The 8,390-nt window shown below is 32.1% G+C and overlaps 1 pseudogene; it reads left to right on the forward strand.

The window, feature by feature from the left end:
* The first annotated feature begins 6,956 nt into the window (after positions 1-6,956).
* LOC145126398 (epoxide hydrolase 1 pseudogene) lies at positions 6,957-7,788 on the forward strand (annotated as a pseudogene).
* Positions 7,789-8,390: the final 602 nt, after the last annotated feature.

An 8,390-nucleotide genomic window follows, 5' to 3' on the forward strand; every position in this document is an offset into this window, starting at 1 on the left:
TATTGAATTTTGAACATTAAGCAGATGTTCTTCCACTCCTTCCTCAAGCTAAGAATGAAAGTAATGTTGTACTCCAATTCTTTAAGAGCACCACAATACTTTGTGCATTTATAAATCAACTCGTTAAAGCGATCATAGTAGACTTCGATACTTTCATTTTCCTTTTGCTTGAAGTTTGCCAACTCTGACAAACACTGAGTCATTGAACTCTTCTTTGGTCGCTTATTTCCTTGAAATTTCTCCTTGAGCGTGTTCCAGATCTCCTGTGCAGTCTTGCAACCACAGATGTATTTGTACACAACCGGTGGTAAAGCTCCACGCAACTCACGAATGCATCTATTATCGTTAGCTTTTTGCTTGTTACCCAAAGTAATCATATCTTCATTTTGACATGTTGTTCCCACTGCTTGAACTCGATCAACACGATATTGACCTTTATCGATCGAACGCCAAAGATCTTTATCAGTTCCGTTGAGATAATCATCGACTCGATTAGCCTATTGATCATAATATTTTGGAAGCAACATCGGGGTCTTCATGGCTGAACCAAGCAAATTAGCGTAAATCATCATAGTATTCACACTCATATTTGCCATTGATTCGATTTGGAAAGAAGAAAGGCTTGAAAAGAATGAAATCAAAATTAAACGATTGATTAACGATTGTAGAATCGCTAAATCACAGAGATCAATCGAAGAATTTCGTTTTCACTTGCGGAAATGTTGAATCAGAACAATTGAGTCAACAAAATGAAAACGAGAATAAAATTCTTCAATCGATTTGTTGATTCCTGCTCTGATACCAAATGAAGTGTTATGTAATCAATCGAATATGTAATCAGAGTTAATATGTACACAAATATGTAAATATAATCTGATTTCAACTCAATTTATCTGGAGATGATACAAGTACATTTGTGTGAGAGTTAAGCTCAAAGTTCCAAAAGATACAAATGACTCAAGTACCTACACTATATATAATGTACTCGACAGATACAAAAAGTATATCAGGAGTTCGACATAGAAAGAGATACAACATAAATGCCTGAGAAAATACATACATAATCGAAGTCATGGAGACCTTCGATTTTAACACTCTAAACCATACTTTGACCATTACCTAAGACTTCGATATATCACAACATATTTGACTCTATACTAAGAATGACTACTTTTGCATTATTCTTGTGCATGCATTTCACTAGACATCTTGAGTAACTTTTAAACTATTGCTTGTATTTTTTTTGTTGAGTTAATTTTTTTTTACCTATTAAATCCCATGTTAAAACTATACATGCTTAAAATTTAGGAAAAATAACTCAGGAGGGTAACCAATTGTTGATTTTGTTCATATTTTTTTTACACAATATATCATCTAACTTATTGTTTGTGTTCATCATAACCCTTTTGACCGGCTATCACCAACAAGTTAGATGATATATTACATAAATGGACCAAATATAATTAATCACCCTCTCAGTGAACTATAACTCAAGACATATAAAGATTATTGTAGCCCATTAAGAGATTTTCACAACATTTTCGAAGATGAATATGTTTTTTTTTCTGAGCGGAATATTAAAAAATGATTTTCGTAGGTGGGACAGATTTTCACAGATACCACATTTAAAACCATACCTATATTACCGATTGTAGTATATGCATATAGTTTTTGATTAAATCTTAAAATTAGTAAATTAGATTAGACATAATTTATGTTTTTTTTCACTACTAGTATTACATGACTTTCATAACTATATATGTATACGGGTATGTATGTGTATATTACTATATTTGTTTATGTTTGCATTTCAATGAGTCACCTACCCTAGCCTCCTCTTCCCTGACCCTACAAAAGGTGTGTGGGTCCGAAAAAAGTCTGGGACACAACCAGCTTTTTACAATGAAAATCATAGGCTCCCAATGCGTTTTCGAATTGTGATTGGTTCATACACTTTCCATTATCGTACCTTTGATGTTGACACCCTTTTTGGTCCCTTCTTTTTTTATTAACTATGTACAACATCTCATGCATACATGTACAGCTGGTTATGCCTTCTAATATCTTACATATGATTTGTGGAGTTTTTGACAAAATAGGTGTTTTTCAAAAACTTATTTACCCATTCGTATACTTTTAAACTTATTTACGGTTATTTAATATTTTATATTATTTTTTAAAACATGTGATGCCTCTTTTCTTTTGCCTACTTTCATACGACCACAAAGTAAAACTTTTTATGCACTCTAAAGTCTAAACCTTCACCGTAACCAATTCTTTATTTATTTAATATAATTTTTTTTTTAGCTTTTCTTTACTTTTACTTTTTATTAATTGATTCTTACAAACATCATTATATTTAACAAATCTTTTCATAAAAACCAAGAAATAACTTTTAAAATTTAAACCAACTAACAATTTTTTAAATTTAAACCAACAAAGATCATCTTAAACCAAATAAAATTCATAAGTAAAATATTTGAAGTACAAACCCAACAATCGTTTGTTACAAAAGACAAAAGAAAATAAGAAACATTCCAAATAACTTTGATTCGATAACCACCATCTGCAAAAAAAAAAAAAAAAAAAAAAAAAAAAAGATATAAAGTTCTACGAATGAAACAAAAAAATATTGAATGTCTTAATTTACCTTGGTTTAGACGGACATTTTTTTCGATTGTGACCACTTTGCTTACAAATTCCACAATGGTTTGCTTTTCTTCCTTCTTTAATGTTCATTCCATTTCGAAGTCTTGTTGAATGAGGACGACCTTTTTTATTCCGTAAGAGCTCTAAATTTGGAAGCAATTCTTTAAACAATAATTGTGGCCAATACGCTTCATGAGGAAGTGGAGAAAATTCAGAAGTCCAAGTATCACAATATTTTACAATTGAATAACATTTATCAACATATTGCCAACTATTCAAAGAAAGTGTGCCACATGCACTTAAGACATGAGAACAAAGATATTTAAACACTTCCCACTTGCCACATGTGCAAGTTTTTTGCTCCAAATTAACTACTTGCACATTTCTTCCTCTTTGAGTTATCAACTCAAATATACCTTTCTCTCGATTAAAAGATCTCAAGGAATGTACACTTGCTTTTGACATCAAAGCTGCTTGTTTGACAAGAACATGAGGGGTATATGCATCTCCATTAGCTCGTGAACTATTTCCTAAAGGGCGTCTCACCTCAAAGTAATGCACCAATCTGTAAAAAGTAAGTTGGACACAAGCCGTGATTAGTAAAAAACGGGCACCTTTAAGAACACTATTAAAAATCTCCGACAAATTTGTTGTGAGCAACCCATATCTCCTCCCACCATCATGTGCAAGTGTCCATCTATCAAGTGGATGACTCTCTATCCATTGTCTAGCTTGTGGATTTAGCTTCCCAATTTCTTCCATGGTTGAGTTGAATTTTCGAATTTGATTTTGACTCCCGGCACGATAAGCTAGAGCTTTCAATTCTGAATTACAAAACTTCTCATAAAAGTTGTTGATAAAATGACGTAAACAATACCTATAAAATAAACAACAATAATGTGAGTTATAAAGTTTTTTAAAAAAATAAACATAATGTGTGTTATAAACAATACCTATGAAAACCACGTGGCTCTAACCATGGCGATCCATGTTGATTGACTGCCTTTAGGATTCCAAGATGACGATCAGAAATTAAACAAATACCTTCACGTTCTTTTACCACATGAATCTTGATATAAGAAAGAAACCAATTCCAACTATCATATGATTCATTTTCTACAATTGCAAATGCTAATGGCAAAATTTGATTATTACCATCAACTCCCATTGCAATCATCATCGTTCCCTTGTATTTACCATACAAATGTGTGCCATCAATGCTAATCACCGGTCGACAATGTACAAACCCCTTAATAGAAGGGGAAAAAGCCCAAAAAACACGTCTAAATTCCATGGGTTCTTCATTAGTTGAGCTCAAAACTAACCACTCGACTATGGTCCCCGGATTGAACTTTTGAACTGCACATAGAAATTTGGGTAAAGCAGAATAAGATTTTTCCCAATTGCCAAACACTTGTTCAATTGCCTTTTGTTTTCCGGTCCAAACCTTTTTGTATGAAGGAATATAACCTAATTTATCGACTATTTCGGCTCTCAAAGCAGGAATAGTAATTGAAGGTTGCTCTTTAATAAGATGTTTGCTTTCCTGGGCTATCAAGCTTCCATCTAGATTTGGATGGTCTTGAGAAATATTATCATGTAAACAAGTATGTGGACCGGTATACTTTGTAATTTCAAAATATCCACTTCGTTTTCGTTTGATTACACGAACTTGCCATTTACAACCAGATTGTAAATGCAACTTGCATCTTATGGTCCATAGAGTTGGACGTGTCTCAACAACCTCAAATTGTTTTTGTGTCTTAATACTATAAAGCTTGATAGCTCTAATAAGTTCTTCTTTATCCTTGAAAGAATCTTTTCCCAACTCTTGTGTAAAATCATTCTTGCTCGCTAATTGTGACACAATCCAATTGCTATCAGTAGTTATATTTGTTTCCTCCATAGTAGTAAAAGTTGAAGGAACTTCAAAAGATTCTTCATCATCTTCTTCTTTAATTTCATCTTCTTCTCCAATTTCATCTTCTTCTAACACATCATTTGCAGCAACTTCATTGTCAATTGCTATTGAATTGCTTGCAACAGCAACTTGAGAGATTGAGTGGAAATCCTCATTGTGAACAATGTCTAATATGACATCCATCTACAATCAAATACATGAAAAAAAAAACAGAATTTGAAAAGTGTGATTGAACATATTGAAATCAGAAATCAGACAGCATCCTATCAAACAAACCAACCCAAACAAACAAAAATATAGAAATAAAAAATCAAATTTCAAACGAATCTAAACTAAAATCGAAGCAATTACAGCCTAAAAAACACGTGATTGAAGCAATTACAGCCTAAATATCGAATTTCACAAAACAGAATCAAACAGGAATCGATTTTACAAATATAGAAATCAAAAATTAAATTTCAAATGAATCTAAACTAAAAATCGAAGCAATTATACCCTAACAAACACGTAACTGAAGCAATTACACCCTAAAATCGAAGTTCTAATTCAAAACATACCTGGAAGGTGGAAGTCACTGATTACGTCGCTGGGGTCGCCACCGGAGTCGCCGACAGTGGTGGAGTCGTCGGCAGTGGTGTGTCGGAGTTCACCCTCTTGCCGCGCCGAAGACGCTGAAATCGACGGAGTCTTGCAGTCGTCGTTGACGATGGAAGAAGACGAAGGTAAGAAGATGAAGGTAAGAATTGGTTCAGTAAGAAGTAAATTAGGGCACGTTTGTTTTTTTTTTTTATTAAATTGCTAAATAACCCAATATGGTAAATAAGTTTAAAAGTATATCCATTGGGTAAATAAGTTTTTTAAAAACACCTATATGGTCAAAAACTCACTCATGATTTGTGGGTTTCTCAATGCAATATGACTATATTTACATTTAAAAGAATTTTGTATGGACCAAATAAAATCAAAACTAAGAGCATACGATTGTAAAACTTTTTTATTTAATCTCTTTTGTAACATTTGAATGTCAAATTATCCAATCTAGAAAGCTTAAAAAGTTTTTATAATAGTAAAGTTTTTTTTATCAATTTGTTTATGACACTCATTAATTGTAACTTATACTATTTTATCTTCTTTTTTTTTACGTAAATTGGTATATATAACACTATTTATAAATTAATGAGACCCACCAAAATAGTTATAAAAAACTATTACAAGTTTTAAAATATAGGGTTCACTTGCATTAATTCGATATTTACGTTTGGTATTAGTGTTTCCTTTTATTTTATTAACAAATTATAACATAAATATTTAAACTAATTAAATTACATGGGTCGTTAAACTTTATTAAAAAACAATTTGCACGTACTAATAATATCTTTACAAAATCAATTTCTTCTTAAAATGGTAGGAAAAATATTTCAAAATTTTCTATAAAATACTATTTAGAAAATTATTGTTAATCTGCTTAATTTAATAACAATATTTCTTATTTTTTATTGTTTTTCCTTCATTGGATCAAGGTGTTATATTACAACCCTATGCCTTTCCTTTTTCTTTTGCATACTTTTAATATGTTGGAATTGTACCAACTTTCTTGTTTTGGGGTGTGAATATTGTATTTACCAAAATAAGCAAAACTCTATGTTCTAGCAAAAGGGTATAATAATTATCTTTCACAGTCAAAAAAAGGTAATAGTTTATTATTATTATTTTTTTGTAAAAAATAAGCTAAATGAATGTTTTTGAGCGTAATATAAAAGAATATTAATTGAATAATTCTAAAATCATTGTATAAAAAAATAATAATCTTATTTACAAATGAATATTATTAATAATATAAAAGAACATATATTGAATAATTATATAAAATAATAATTTAAAAACATATACAATACTATAAAAATAATAAATTAACTTTTAATGGGGTTTATGCTAAATTACTCAAAAATACTAGACATGATTGGATTTGGGACATAACTAATGTACTTCTTTAAATTAAGCTAAACAAAAACATATTATAAATATTTATTTATTTACAATAATCTGTGTGCTTTAGTATTGTTTTGCAGCCTAACTAAATTCTAAACATATATATATATATATATATATATATATATATATATATATATATATATATATATATATATATAGAGAGAGAGAGAGAGAGTTAGGTTCATTTGTTTAAACTAATTATTGTGTTATTGTATGAGTAAATACAGGTCAATCATTTCAAAAGGGTAAATATGTAATTTTATACTTAATTAATTATGGTAAATATATAAATCAATTAATATCCCTTTAATTTAGGGATATCAGTTTTAAAACCCAATTTCTAGTCCGCCTCTTCCCTCCTCTCTTATATTCATCGACTCCGGCAGACATGGAAATGGAATGGATGAAGAAGATGGGTGAAATAGCTCACCATAAAATCAAAACCAATGGAATATCGATGCATGTTGCAGAAAAAGGCGACGGACCTGTAGTGCTCCTCCTCCATGGCTTCCCGGAGCTCTGGTTTTCATGGCGTCATCAGATCATTCACTTAAGTAACCATGGTTACCGTGTCCTCGCACCTGACCTCCGCGGCTATGGCGATTCCGACTCCCCATCCTCTCCCTCTTCCTACACCTTCTTCCACATAGTCGGTGATCTCATCGGCCTTCTAGATCACTTCAATCAACAACAGGTATGTCGTATGTGGCTTTAATGGCGATGAAGCTTTAATCAACGTTAGGGTTGATTTTGTGTAAGTATGAATATCAGGTGTTTGTGGTGGGACACGATTGGGGCGCAACCGCCGTCTGGCATCTGAGTCTTTTCCGGCCAGATAGAGTCAAAGGAATTGTTTCTCTCGGTATTCCATTTTTTCCAAGATACCCTATCAATCCAACTCACTTATTCACCAAATCGTTTGGAGACGATTTCTACATCTCTCAATTCCAGGTTCTTCTTCTTCTCTTTCTTCTTCTTCTTTCTCTCACTCTGTTTACATGGAGATGAGTTTCATAAAGTTTAGGAAATTAATACAGGAATTAGGAAGAGCAGAGAGGGCTTTTGCGAAATACGATTGCTTGACAGTAATCAAGAAGTTTTTGTTGATCAACCATGGCGATGTACCGGTAGCACCTCCTGGAATTGAGATTATCGATCACATGGAAATTCCTTCGGCCATCAGAGAGCCTTCGATGTCAATTCTGCGCACGGGAGGTCGATTCTGATTTCAGGTTTTGCCCCTTTTGTGCTCTGCTCTCTGAGTTAATCGAGGCTGTTAATAGATATTAGTCATATCAATAAGCAGTTTTATTTGCAGTGACGAATGCTCAGTTTGTATAATCTGTTAGCATTTAATATTTCATAGACATGTAGGCCGATCGATCAGGTGTTCTTTGAGTTCGAATTGGCAGAAAAGCCCTAGTTTTCATTATTTGAACCATCCCAAACGAAATCTCCAATAAAAATGTACGAAATTAGGAATCTTCTGCTGGATGATTCAAAAATACAGTCTTGAATGATGACATTGATAGACTCGATGTGTTTAGGTTTTTTGGGAATTTGTTCTGATTGTCTAATTTTTACAGGAAATTGAAAGTTGTTTTGATGCACACCAAGTGCTCGGTAAAATGTTTCAACTGAATGGTATTTCTTCGTTTATAATATTCTATCAGAAAAGAATGTTTTTTATGATAATCATGAACATATTCTGTTGGAATGCCCCGAATTAATATAATTATTGGTAAATGAATTCCAATTCTATCAGAATGGAATCACGAATTCCATTCATGCTGGAATGGAATATGGATATTTTCTCACTAATTTATTC

This window comes from Lactuca virosa, chromosome 7 (genome assembly GCF_052849685.1).
Source record: "Lactuca virosa cultivar CGN04683 chromosome 7, Lactuca_virosa_CGN04683_v6, whole genome shotgun sequence".
In the NCBI taxonomy this organism is placed as follows: Eukaryota; Viridiplantae; Streptophyta; class Magnoliopsida; order Asterales; family Asteraceae; genus Lactuca; species Lactuca virosa.